This window comes from Argopecten irradians, chromosome 8, assembly GCF_041381155.1.
Source record: "Argopecten irradians isolate NY chromosome 8, Ai_NY, whole genome shotgun sequence".
NCBI lineage: Eukaryota > Metazoa > Mollusca > Bivalvia > Pectinida > Pectinidae > Argopecten > Argopecten irradians.
In genome coordinates this window covers 26,860,307-26,875,504 of record NC_091141.1, presented here as the reverse complement: position 1 = coordinate 26,875,504, position 15,198 = coordinate 26,860,307, and the positions used below count along the sequence as shown (strand labels likewise).

The following is a 15,198-nucleotide window of genomic DNA, read 5'->3' as shown; positions in this document are numbered from 1 at the left end:
CTGGGTTGATTATCACTGACCAAGTAGCTTAGCCGGTAGAGCATTTGGCTAGTGTTCGGGGCCCCAGGTTCGAATCCCAGTCTGGTTGCTACATTTCCCCTCCCTTAGCTGTTACAAACTTGGTGCCCACTTAAATACCCTCGGTGGTGGTATAAGGGTCTCCTATGTCTTCGAGGGCAAAGACTTTGAAAAAGGAGGGATGCATATAGTGGGATTGGACTGGGTCAATCATCAGTGACCAAGTAGCTCAGTCGATAGAGCATTCAGCTGAAGTGTTCGGAGATCCTGACCAAGTAGCTCAGTCGATAGAGCATTCAGCTGAAGTGTTCGGAGATCCCGACCAAGTAGCTCAGTCGATAGAGCATTCAGCTGAAGTGTTCGGAGATCCTGACCAAGTAGCTCAGTCGATAGAGCATTCAGCTGAAGTGTTCGGAGATCCTGACCAAGTAGCTCAGTCGATAGAGCATTCAGCTGAAGTGTTCGGAGATCCTGACCAAGTAGCTCAGTCGATAGAGCATTCAGCTGAAGTGTTCGGAGATCCTGACCAAGTAGCTCAGTCGATAGAGCATTCAGCTGAAGTGTTCGGAGATCCTGACCAAGTAGCTCAGTTGATAGAGCATTCAGCTGAAGTGTTCGGAGATCCTGACCAAGTAGCTCAGTTGATAGAGCATTCAGCTGAAGTGTTCGGAGATCCTGACCAAGTAGCTCAGTTGATAGAGCATTCAGCTGAAGTGTTCGGAGATCCCGACCAAGTAGCTCAGTCGATAGAGCATTTAGCTGAAGTGTTCGGAGATCCCGACCAAGTAGCTCAGTCGATAGAGCATTCAGCTGAAGTGTTCGGAGATCCTGACCAAGTAGCTTAGTCAATAGAGCATTCAGCTGAAGTGTTCGGAGATCCTGACCAAGTAGCTCAGTTGATAGAGCATTCAGCTGAAGTGTTCGGAGATCCTGACCAAGTAGCTCAGTCGATAGAGCATTCAGCTGAAGTGTTCGGAGATCCTGACCAAGTAGCTTAGTCAATAGAGCATTCAGCTGAAGTGTTCGGAGATCCTGACCAAGTAGCTCAGTCGATAGAGCATTCAGTGGTCAGTGTTCAGTGGTCCCGGGTTTGAATCCCGGTCTGGCTGACATGTTTTCTGCTCTCTTGTTACATTAGTAAAACGTTTATATTTTTGCTGGATTGCTTAGTTTTCTCTTGTTTATGAAGATATATTCTAATCTGAGAACTGCTAATTAACATTTATATTGCGTTTTTGAGATTTTATATATCAAACGTCATTTTACGATTATAGTCCCACCTCCTGGTGATTGTGATATTGAAAACTCTGCCACCGAAAAACGATCATAATTATGGGAAGTTGGTGCTAATCAAACCATCTGGTTAGCCAGTGTATCAGAATTATTTTGGTCAAAAATTGACATACTAGTTTATATACCCCTGTTTCAGGGGCCAAAGCAGCCCAAGTGGTAAGATGTCCCAACATATTACCACAAGCCCTATGGGTTTCAAGTTTGAATCCCATGTGGGGCAATACAGGGGTTTCAAGATCCCAAAACGATGTAGGTAAAGTACATTTTACTGTCGATTAGTTCCACCTCCCTGTGGTTATGACGTCACAAAACTCACGTCAAATGATGATGTCATAATCACCAGAAGGTGGGACTACTCGAAGGTTATAATTGTACTTTACCCACATTGTATTGTCATCACAATTGGTAGTGGAACCATATTGGATGATGTTTTTTCCTCTGGGTTCTCTGGCTTTCCTCCAACTCCTAAACCTGATATGCCCCTAAATGACCCATGCCGTTTACATAATTTGGATGAATGAATTCATGAAAAAATAACCCAAATTGTAAGTGGTATCAGCCTTGAATGGTACCTGGAGACTTTTGGCCACTTTACTCAATACATTAATGTATCTATGTGTAATTCTATAACTGACAACCAGAGGCCCTGACTACCCGATCTGTCACATAACAATACCTTCCTTTGTGTTGACACGGAGAGGCTGTCTTATCTCTGTCTGTACATCCTGAAAGGAAACAACTAGAACTCTTGTTTACTTGAAATAAATAAACGACAGTCAGTCCAGTTTAGGATACACTTAATATGCGTAGATTGGTTTATTGCATTTTTAGCGTAGCTTGTTAAAATGATTCAGAGTTAGGGTATTTCACATGTACATTATATATCTGAGTGCATGTATTACTTTATTTTAAGTTAAGTACATTTGACTTCTTTCCAAAACAGTTCCTCTAATTTTATTTTAAGTACATTTGACTTCTTTTAAAAAGGGAAAAATACAACAAATAGATAAAAGAATAATTTGTCTAGTGAATTTTCTTCATCAATGATTGTGGGATTTCCCTCCAGGGCTTGTGAAGTGCAACTCTCCTATAGAAATCACCCATTAGGCCATACCAATTTGATTTCTCGTTCGTCGGATTTCCCGCTCCTATTTTGAACAAATACAAAAAAAAATAAAAACAAAATTTTACCGCTCCTCTTTTCTCGCCGACGGAGTCTGACGAACTCGTGAAAAAAAATTCCGGATTTTTTCCGGACTCTAATTTTAGTGTACCCGTTTCTTGGTCGAACAGATGATTGAATCGAAGGAATCAAAATTCATTCTGACGTGAAAGCGCCAATCAGACCCATAAAACGTGTTTTAAAGCGGCAAATCGCCATCGCCGGACTGTATAATGATTAATCATGGGCGTGCTTGTAGTGTCGGTAACAACAGAATCCGGACGCTCGAATGTTCTGCAAAATACAGCAATTAACATTGAAGGTGATGTAACTTTCTATCAGTTGTATGAACGCTTAGAACAAGAAAACAACATACATGAAATTAGAATATTTACTACTCGCCCTCCCTCCCAAATCAACATCGTCATTTCATCGCCGTCAATGTCCGTTGACGTATGCAATGAACTTGGAATGCGTTTTGTTGAATTTTTAGTACTTAAGAATGACTCTCCACTTAATGAAACAACAACCAAACAATCTGCATTTTCTGTGTTGATGGAAAGATTTTAACTTCAATAGAAGAAAGTCTAGTGCTAACAAATTTTTTTAGGGTATTAAGTAATAGGGGGAAGTATGTATGTAGATGATGGTTACTTTTGTGCCAATCTAGAAGACATTGTAACTTTTAGTAGGAGTAGAAAGTCTTGTGAAGAATAGTCAAGTGATAGAAGATTTGTTATAAATTACCTCACCTTATTTTTTATCTTTATTCCATAGTTTTTATAAATCATTATGTTGTGATCCTTGTCATATTTTGTGCAGGAAATGTGTCGGAAGAGATTTTACTCCAATTAAAGAAAGTCTTGTGTCTAATGGCATAAAGAAATAAATCAAGTGTTTGAAGATATATTACATTCCCTTGTGTTTTTTTAGGGGGGGGTATTTTTTAATAACTGTTTTGAATCTTGTAAACATCAAGAATTGATATTTTGTGTCAATTTAGAAGATATTTAAACTAGAACAGAATCAAGTGATAGAATATATATTACCTCCCCCTTATTGTTTTGTTTAATATCTTTCATATATATATTGTTGTTTTAAATTATTATTTTGTGCCAATGAGTGAATCCAGGAAGGATTAAAGATTGATGTTTTTTGTACCAATCTAAAAGAGATTTTTAGATTTATAATTTTAATATTTTGTTGTTGTTGACATTCAATCTTTTTATTAAACCTTTTTGTTTATTTTATATGAGTTTTCTGTTGTAGTTTTTCTTTCTATTTTCATAAATTGTTTTAAGTCCATCCAATACTACAGGTTTTCTAGGCCGATTTCACCTAGTTGGTATGCAGGCAATAGTAAGATATTTATCCTTGTATTTTGATTATATCCATCTGATCATGCACGCTTTGAGTAGAAAATATGCGCTCGCTCCAAGATTTTGGCCATTTGGGAAAAAAAAAATGTAAAAAAAATTCGCTCGCTCGCTCCAATTTTGAAATTCCAAAATCCGAAGAACAAGAAATCAAATTGGTATGGCCTTAGACATAGAAAACATCCATGGTCATTATAGGCAAGTGGTCTTAATACACTAGTCAAATTGTGGTGAGACCAAAGAAAATTAACCAGGTGGTCTTTATATAGAGGTTGTTGCTATGACAGGTAGTCTTTATATAGAGGTAGTTGTTCTGACAGGTAGTCTTTATATAGAGATGGTTGCTATGACAGGTAGTCTTTATATAGAGGTAGTTGCTATGACAGGTAGTCTTTATATAGAGATGGTTGCTATGACAGGTAGTCTTTATATAGAGGTTGTTGCTATGACAGGTAGTCTTTATATAGAGGTGGTTGCTATGACAGGTAGTCTTTATATAGAGGTTGGTTGCTATGACAGGTAGTCTTTATATAGAGGTGGTTGCTATGACAGGTAGTCTGTTATATAGAGGTAGTTGCTGACGGCAGGTAGTCTTTATATAAAGGTGGTTGCTACGGCAGGTAGTCTTTATATAGAGGTGGTTGCTATGATAGGTAGTCTTTATATAGAGGTGGTTGCTATGACAGGTAGTCTTTATATAGAGATGGTTGCTATGACAGGTAGTCTTTATATAGAGGTGGTTGCTATGACAGGTAGTCTTTATATAGAGGTGGTTGCTATGACAGGTAGTCTTTATATAGAGGTGGTTGCTATGACAGGTAGTCTTTATATAGAGGTGGTTGCTATGACAGGTAGTCTTTATATAGAGGTAGTTGCTATGACAGGTAGTCTTTATATAGAGATGGTTGCTTATGACAGGTAGTCTTTATATAGAGATGGTTGCTATGACAGGTAGTCTTTATATAGAGGTGGTTGCTATGACAGGTAGTCTTTATATAGAGGTGGTTGCTATGACAGGTAGTATATAGGTCTAGTCTTTATATAGAGGTAGTTGCTACGACAGGTAGTCTTTATATAAATGGTTGTATGACAGGTAGTCTTTATATAGAGATGGTTGCTATGACAGGTAGTCTTTATATATGAGAGGTGTTGCTATGACAGGTAGTCTTTATATAGAGGTGGTTGCTATGACAGGTAGTCTTTATATAGAGGTAGTGTTGCTATGACAGGTAGTCTTTTATAGAGATGGTGCTAGAAGGTAGTTTATAGGTTGTTGCTATGACAGGTAGTCTTTATATAGGAGTACTAGTCTTTATATAGAGGTAGTTGTTATGACAGGAGTTTTATATAGGATGGTTGCTATGACAGGTAGTCTTTATATAGAGGTTGTTGCTATGACAGGTAGTCTTTATATAGAGGTGGTGCTAGACAGGTAGTCGTTATATAGAGGTAGTTGCTACGGCAGGTAGTCTTTATATAAAGTGTTGCTACGGCAGTACTTTATATAGAGATGGTTGCTATGACAGGTAGTATTTATATAGAGGTTGTTGCTAGACAGGTGTCTTTATATAGGATGGTGCTATGCTATGACAGGTAGTCTAGTTATATAGAGGTATGGTTTGCTAGTCTTTATGACAGGTAGTCTTATATAGAGGTGGTTGCTAGCAGGTAGTCGTTATATAGAGTAGTTGCTAGGTAGGTTGCTACGGCAGGTAGTCTTATATAGAGGTGGTTGCTATTAGGTATCTTTATATAGAGGTGGTTGCTATGACAGGTAGTCTTTATATAGAGATGGTTGCTATGACAGGTAGTCTTTATATAGAGGTGGTTGCTACGGCAGGTAGTCTTTATATAGAGGTGGTTGCTATGACAGGTAGTCTTTATATAGAGGTGGTTGCTACAGCAGGTAGTCTTTATATAAAGGTGGTTGCTATGGCAGGTATTACTAAACTTGTAATAGATAATCAGATCGCTATATGGTTCTAAAACTATTTCGGTTGTCTTCTAATAGTCCAAAAGAAAGGATATAGCATTGTGGATTAACAAGGTTTAAAGGTTTGTTCAAATGAATGACCTTGAACTGTTGTTGAGATTACAGGGGCCAAATTGTTTACAAATCATCATCTCTCTAAATAAGCTAATAAACACAAAACACGGTACTGGCTTTAAAGTGACATACATTATAGAAATAAAAGTTCAATATTTTCGTAATGATCAAAGCGAGAATTTAGGATCACCCTGGTACTTAAAATTCTCATAGCAATTATAAGACTGAAGAAAATCTTAATATTCTGTGATTAAAATCTTTTATTGACAGCCAGAGCTTAAGTTCATAAAGGTTGATGAATTATATCAGGTATTTAGGTGAACCATAAAAATCATGTTGTATTATACCATTGAAATGATGTTGTTTTGTGAGGTTCCCAGAACCAGTTAAGTACAATTTAGGAGTGTTTAGAAAATGGATGATTGTCAAGTGTTGTTGACGTAATAAGTTTACAATTATTCATGAATGGTGTATATAACTTAAATTCTATCACGGATTTTTATGTGAATGTACCTTCTCACAAGACATTATAGGTAACTAATGCTCTAACTTCAAACGAATTAACACATTCAATTGTTAGATTTTATCTGAAAAAAATGAAAAGGGCTAATTGAGAATGATAAATTGTGATATTTTTATCTTGTAGATGTAAATGGCCTCTTAGTGCTTCACAAATTCACAACAGTAATCCAATAGCTTGTTTTGGCCGTTCACAGTAGCAGAGCACAGGTGTTCGTTTCTAATATAGGTATAAGTATAATACTGGGTCAAGGTCTATAACTCGGCTGGCCATATAACACTACCCAATTTCAGAAAAAGTATGATTATTAACCAACCGTATAGGATATGATAATAGGAATACTCTCAATCGACAGCCAGATAATTTATCTTTAATTTGGTATATGATACAATATATATCATGCCGTATAAATGTCACTAGGTATCCAGAAACATCGAAAAACAGCCAGATTTCAACTGGTCGGACACTGTGGTGTCCTCCGATAAACACGCCAGTGCTCTAATGGGTAGCTCAAAAACCACTGCATGTCAACACTTCAGCGTCATAAGAATAAAAAATTTGGTAGAAAACAAACTTACCGGTTAGTAAATCCATGGATAATATCATCCATTTGCCTAACGTAGTCCTTTGAAATTTCCGATTGAAAAATTTATGTCTCTAGCCGCCATGTAAGTATGTGTGCAGTAGATTTGTTTTGTCGGCGTTGATTGGCTCTCGAAAATTAATTGACCAATCAACGCAGAGAAAACAAATGTACTACACACATATCAACATGACGGCTTAAAGAGACACACATTTTTTCAATCGGAAATCTCAAAAGGCTGTATTGAGTATATGGATGGTATATAGTTAAAAACTAACATAGCGGTAAGTTTGTTTTTTACCAAACTTTAATTCCTATGAAGCTGAAATGTTGACATGCAGTGGTTTTTGAGCTACCCATTAGAGCCCTGGCGTGTTTATCGGAGGACACCCCAGTGTCCGACCAGTTGAAATCTGGCTGTTCTTTGATGTTTCTGGATACCTAGTGACATTTATACAGCATGATATATATTGTATGATATACCAAATTAAAGATAAATTATCTGGCTGTCGATTGAGAGTATTCCTATTATCATATCCTATGCGGTTGGTTAATAATCATACTTTTTCTGAAATTGGGTAGTGTTATATGGCCAGCCGAGTTATAGACCTTGACCCAGTATTATACTTATACTTATATTAGAAACGAACACCTGTGAGCAGAGTAGTTATGATACATAACTGCTATAGCCCTTGGACACCTTAGGTTAGGGGTTCGAGTCCCATATGTGGGGTAGTTGCCAAGCACTGATTGTAGGTTGGTGTTTTTCCCCCAAAGCACTCCAACCTTCTCCCACCTCCTAATACCATACTCATCCCTTAAATGAACATTGCTGTTAATTGGACATAAAACAAGAAACAAACCAAAATGATGTGTTTTTCAAATTATCATCAACTATCAAAATTCATCTGAGAGTGTAGTTAGTGTGTTGATTTTGTAAATGAAATGACACAATCAAATTTTTAATCGGAACATAGCGCATTCAAAATAATTGTTATGAAACAATATACAGAAAATGCCATATAAGAAAAGTTTATTTTAGCAGAAAAAAAATCCTGCTGCTAAAATCAGACTAGTTACTAAAATACCTCAATATTGACAGTAAACCAGGTTATATATATAAATAGTAGCTGACAACCTTGCATATGGCACAAGAAATAAAAAATTCATAGAGCAATGCCATTAATATGATATTCCATGAGCCTTTAGGCAGGTTAATTATATAGAGAGGATTGCATAGGTGCCTTTGTTATATGAAATTCATTAAAGAAATTCAATAATTTCATATGCCTGAAACCTTTAGGCAAATTATTTATCAGGTTTGATCATTTCATATTACATGTATAGTCACCAGTTAAAGATTCTATTTATCAAAGATCTATTTCAATGGAATAAAAAAGAAATAGACTAATTAAAGTTTCAATTTCCTAACTAAATAAGACAAGCAAAATCCAGCTCTTATATGACATTTTTGTTTACCAAGACAACTATTTAAAGTTTTGCCTGCTGTAGGCCAGATTGCACGGTCTTAACCTAGTAATGGAAAGCAAACTCCTGAAATGTCGGTTTAACCTTAAACATTTTTAGTTTGATATAGGTTAGACAGGCCTACCCTTCTAATGGAAAGCAATCTCCTGAAATGTTGGTTTACCTTGACCTGTTTCAGTCTGCTGTGGATTACACTGGCTCTACCATTCTAATGGAAAGCAAACTCCTGCTAACCCAGTAATGAATTGAAAACTTGTTACTTCAATCAGCCAAGTTGTATTACAGTGTTATGGTGGCAGGAATCATGTTAAGACAATTCCCCAAGCATTGGTTAATAGGTTTAAACGACTGATTGAGGAAAACCTGGAGAGTCAGCAGACTTTAGAGGCATTAGACAATCCTCTAGTCATAAACAGATGATTAGGGGAGTTTGTATAACAGATTGGGGAGTCTTAAGTCATTAGGAGGACGGCCTGTTTTATAGGTATTGTCTGAACACCTTCTAATGTTACCATCTGTTGCTGTTGGTGATACCTCCCAAAACTTTAAAAACACCATCACTGTTACGTTTGTCTGTAGTATACTATTGTTAGAGGCCTTACTGATCACTCAGCTACAGAGAGGTAATGAAGATGTGTTTAGGTTCTAAGATATCCACGTAGAATCACTCAGTGGCTACAGAACCAGATGGCAATTGTTTGTAGACCTCCCCAAATGTCAGCTTACAAGGTTTTAACTTAAAGACTTTTAAAAATAAAAAAAAATGGATAAACTATTGTATCACACTCTTGAAAAAGAGAAAATGAGGCCAGCAGATCAGGGTTCAAACCATGGACCTTCAAACACTAGTCAGATGCTCTACCGATTTAGCTACCACAGGTTACTACGGATGATCAACCCAGCTCAAAGTCATGCAATCCTGCTACAGTTGATAAACATGTAGAGACCAGATTGTTTGGATTGAGAAATCAGTATAGAGTTAATACTATGCCCTCTTGATGAGAAACAGAAAGAATGTTCAAGAGGTCAAGGTCAGTTGTTACATGGACAAGGAACATGAAGTATGGGAGGTCAATGTAAGTTGTTGCTTGGACAAATCAGATCAACCAGTTGGAGGTCAAGATTATGGACAAGCAACAGGAAGAACTGTGGAAGGTCAAGGTCAGAAGACTTTTAATACATGTAAACAATAATGACACACGATGTATAACTATATCAATTATTGTCATGGCACCTCATAGACATGTTACAGTGTTAGGATGGGGAGTATAATTGCTGGCAGATGTTCAAGGTCATTTAATTGTTCAATGTCACATACAATTCTACTCATTCGAGAAACGACACTTCATAAAACTCCAATTAATTGCACTTGGGTAAAACAGAAGAGATATTTCTACATATGACAAGTCTGTTGCTACATTTGTACATGGTAATCTTTTTGAGTGTCTTTTGATTGTCATATGTATAACTTTGGTTGTTCATTTTGGTCATGAGTGCACATGTAATAAGACATCCATTATACAAGTTGATGTGCTAGCTCAGGACAAAGACTTTTCCAGACATTTTCACACAACTCTTCAGACCCTATATATTTACAGATGACTGAGACATTATTTGTGAGTGTTTCCATCATGAGTCTATTTCACCGTAACTGTTATTCACTTTCAGTCATAATGGTTGAACAAAGAAAAAATCGGGTTGTTAATTTGTCCTTTCCTGTTTTTCAGGTTAAACCAGTGACAGAGAGTATAAGATGTACTTTAATTCCCAGTATATATAAAGTACAATACACCTACATCTTTGTCTAATAATAAAATAGATCTGTAAAAATAATAATAATGGAGTGTGAAAATAGAACAACATTTTGTCATGTTTATTATCGTTTTGTTTATAACTCATTGTAGCTATAAATGGTGTCATCTTTGACTGTCATCTTACCATGTGTGGTCGGGATGATAAACAAGAATATTATTTATATAAACAACAACAAAAACAACATCAGCCATAAGTGTACAGTTAGTGTCCTCCAGGGTTATGTCTCGTCAGAGTACATTTTGATGACGAGACAGATAAAATCCAGTTTTTATTATAAACTTTTAAAGTTTTCTTCGTTTCTACCTGACCATGCTACCTGGGGTGAACAGATATTTAAATGTCCGAGTTCAAAGTCTGCGGCCAGTTTGGTTGCTAGGTAACACTATTAACGTTAATCCTTGACAAACTTAAGTCCAATCATTTATCCATTTTCCAAGGTGTGTTCAGCTAATTTTACATTTCTTGTTAGTTTTGGCTTTAAAGTAGGAAACTCGTATAAAGCAGTTTAATATTAAAACATACACTGTAGTTCTTCACCTTGAGTAGCCAGGGTCTGGCCATTTTGACAATTTGGTGGACGATGTTCTCTTGTCAATCCAGTGACATTGGCCATTTTGACAATTTGGTGGACGATGTTCTCTTGTCAATCCAGTGACATATTACATGTAGCCATGCAGATATGGTCACTACCCAGGATGCTGATAGCATTGTGAATTACATATGATCTCTAGGCCTCTATCAGTGTAGTGAAGTAACTAGGAACTACTATACAGAGTCTACAGTTCAAGTAGATTTCACACACTCTGTCTTTGTACCTATGATTTATAATGTATTTATAATTTTATAAAAGTCTTTATTTCACACCATCGCTGGTCAGTGGTTTTCGCCGGGTACTGCAGCTTTCCACCACTTCCTAAACCTGACACATTTCTAAAAGTCTTTGGATATTAACAGAATGTTAGCCAAACCAGGATACACAGTCTAGCTATCACATGATTACAAAAGATATATAATAGAACTGCAATAACTGAGGGAGCTTTAACATCAAATATTTTAAAAAATACGACTGAATATTGTACATGAGTCGACAGAGGTATTTAAAGTCTGGTCTCTCTTGGTCAGTATTCAATTAGGAGATAGTTGGGTAAAGTGTGCCTCTGGCCATCACTGAAGATGTAATTCACTTCCATTGATACAGGAGGTACCTTTACCACTTAGATTACGATCCAATCTCAGAGACATCCTGTAACATACAATTTAAATGTTAATCTTTCTACATTGACCCGATACAGATGTCAATTATAGGTGTGAGGTATACTGAAGTAAAGGGCAATAATTCTGTTATTTGTAAGTACATTTTACAGAAATAATTTTAAATTGCCTGTAAGATATAAATGCCCCACTTCCATATATCAAAGTGAAACAGAAGGTGACAGAATTGGGCAGGGCAGACAATGTTTGGCGGGGATATAACAAAATGTGTGAAGATGAACAGAAAATATAAATTTGTGCTGAGTATGAACAGAAAATATAAATTTGTGCTGAGTATATAATCATTATTGCCCTATTCCTAGCTAATGTCCGACTGATCTCTATTACTATCACCTTTGGTGTTACAAGATATGTATATAGGTACACCTGATGACAAATATGACAGAAATGTTTTTGATCTGTATCCACATGCTTCGAGGTGTGACATAATAACTCTCAGCAGACAATGTAACGCAGCTGATGCAGATAATTGTGGAGAGAGAAAAAACAACGACAAGGGACACATTTTTAGTTTGAACATCTATGAGCAATATTGTTGATCTGAATCACAGAACAAGTGTTTGTTGGGATTGGTTGAGCCTCAGACAACTTTGGATTTTTTTCATAGTGGTTCAGGTGGCTTTAATAACATAATAATTGATTAAAGGCATTTTGTTGCATAATTTACCACCCATAATATTTTGATTATACATTTTGAAATAAAGAAATAATACAGCATAGACCAGCCCATTGCTCAATTCCAAAGTAGCTGGTGTCTACCTACTTAACAATATGCAGGAGATTCGTCATATAAACACAGCCAACTACTTTTTATATAATACAAAATTTTTGCAAAATAAAAACATTAATGCAGCAAAGACCAGGCCATTGCTCAGTTCCAAAGTAGCTGGAGGTTAACTACTCAACAATATGTAAGAGTCTGATATTAAACCAATTGACTGGTTCATTTGTGAATTCCAGAGAATCCCACACAATCAGAGGAAGTAAAACGAATGTACATCCATGTAGCTAGACTATGTGGTCAACAAGTCTGATAGAACAATGACTTTAGCCAGTCATTTGGGAGACAACTAGCTCTATATAATATTGTCACCAATTTAGCTATTGCTATACATAGCAATAATAAAATGTAAATGGGGCATGTACGCCTGTACCCTAAAGGGGGTAGTTCCCCTCCCCTTCCTCATCATGGAAATGGAAGGAGGTACAGTGTTACCCATGACTGATCTGAGGCCTGTGACAGTTCAAGATCTTAAAGGCACAATTCAGTCCAAGAGTAAAAGAGTATATCAGAAACAAAACAGTTCTAATGGAAATTAGATTAGTTTGGTTTACTGTGATATGCCAAAAAAGCTCACTGTTGTGAAATGTATGAGAAATATTACACATTGTGATCGGACATCTTGTATGCCAAACCCTGGCCCTTGCCAGTGTAGTTAAGAAATTTTTATCTAGAACTACTCACATCACTCTTACAATAGTGTGTTTACGTTATTAGATGCATGCTTTTTCATAAATATAATTTCATCAACTCCTCAGTAGTTATGTATTGCATTTGTTTAATGTATGTGACTTTGGCTCGGGTTTGGGTACAGCATACATGTTATACCTGCTTAATCGTATTGATCAACGATTTGGAAATTAAACTGTATCAATCAAAATGCTAACAATGTCTTGGAATTTGTCAATATTTCTAGTTAAAAGTTTCATAATGAATGTAGAACAATACATTAATTACCTATTTTGTTTCATGGTTATGTAACAGAATTAACCTCATTGAATTGTCCCTTTAAAGCCACACTATAGGTAACTATCAACAAAAATTCAAGTTAAATTTGACTCAGATATTGTTAGTATTTGAAGATGTAGTTGAAATTAAGATATATTAAAGAATATTTATACTGTTTTTTTCAAATAACTTTGGTACAGCAGTTGTTGAAAGTCGATACATGTAAACATGCCATCATTTTGAACTGGTCGCCATAGAAGTTACGATTATTGCCGAACGGAAGTCGGAAAGTTCATGACCCGTTTTCGGAAGATTAGGACAGACGTTACGTAGTTACGGTAGTCACATGACGTTCTCGGCAACGACGTTACAATGTCGGCTAACTTCGACTTGTTTGACTAAGTGGGACCTACCTAGCAATGTTTAATATTTATCAAAATATTCCGAATCATAATCGCTCATCTTGACTTCGATTTAGTCCTGTCTCGATCTGTATGATTTACAACTGGATTTTTTTCCAACATTTTTCTAAATCAAGAAAAAAATAAGAAAGATACGGATATTGGGCCTTTAAGTAAATTGATTCTACAAATGATACAATACCAGTTGGATTGCAATACTGGTATGTATGTAAATCTGATATATAAAATGTCAGGTAGGCATGTGATGGATTTAACTGTATACATACATATTCATGCTGCATACCTGTGGTATAAGTTTTACCTGGATATTTGCACACAAATCTGCCCTTGCAATGTACAATAGAATACATTACAAAGTATTAATTTATCAAAACTGCACGGACCCCATAAATCACAATGGAGTCATTATGTTTATCAACGAGATTGTGAAAAAGTGGTTACACAACGTGTGATATGGTTCATGCTCACTTGAATGATATAGACAAATTTCAATGCCAAAAAATGTCAGGTGTATGGAAAACAACAAATATTATTTGAATTCCTACATAGTTTAAATCAATGACATTAATTGTGTGATGTTAAAGGGAAACATGCATTATTTTACATTTGTTTGAATAAACAGCCTTGACCTGCAATATATTATAATTATATGAATACCAAGTACATTGACCTTGATCTTGACCATTGGTGAAGGCAATGGACCTTAATGTTGACCTTGACTATGGTTAGAGGCTATACATATCAAATTTGAACTTGACCTTGACCCATGTTAGCCATAATGAAAATTATAAGAGGTATTAGATAAGTGATATTGACATTGAGTTGGACCTATTTGATAATTGTAAGTGTAATGGAATAGCTTATAATTACCAATCTCAATCTTTTTTTTATTGGACTCAAAAGAAATACATATGGCGATAAACATTATTTGTTAGCTATACATGTATATCCTTTGAATTTTCCTGCTTGCGCTTGTGTTGACGTCACCAAGTTTAATAAACGGAACAGCCATATCATCAGCTTCTGAATATAGTTCAACACAAAACGGTTTGAAACAAGCGAACAAATGAAAATTATGCGATGATATTTTTTAATACATGCTACTTTGTAAACATGATAATACTATTAGATGCCACAGACCACACAATTTTAAAACCACTTTTTAAATTATTTGACTGTTATGTGTAGGCGTAAGTATATATTGTATACACTGTCCGTGACGCGGCAGAAACATTAACTATTCATACGCTTGACCAGATTGGAGTTCATAGCGTGATATTGCCCATCTGGTTTAACATAGATCAAATGGGAAACTGAAAGTAGAATGGAAATATATGGCGATAAACATTCTTTTGTTAGCTATACACAACTTTTTGGTATTATGTCAATTTTACAAAAAATGATGAAAAACTTAATCAAAATATGTTTGCAAGACAGCTAGTAAATTGTTTTTAAATACTTCTTTTTATTATT

At 35.9% G+C, this 15,198-nt stretch overlaps 1 protein-coding gene across 3 annotated transcripts in view; it reads left to right on the top strand.

Annotated features, from left to right (window-relative positions):
* The window catches only part of LOC138330006 (rho family-interacting cell polarization regulator 2-like), a 103,178-nt gene that overhangs the window by 20,165 nt on the left and 67,815 nt on the right, over positions 1–15,198 (top strand). The window lies entirely within an intron of this gene.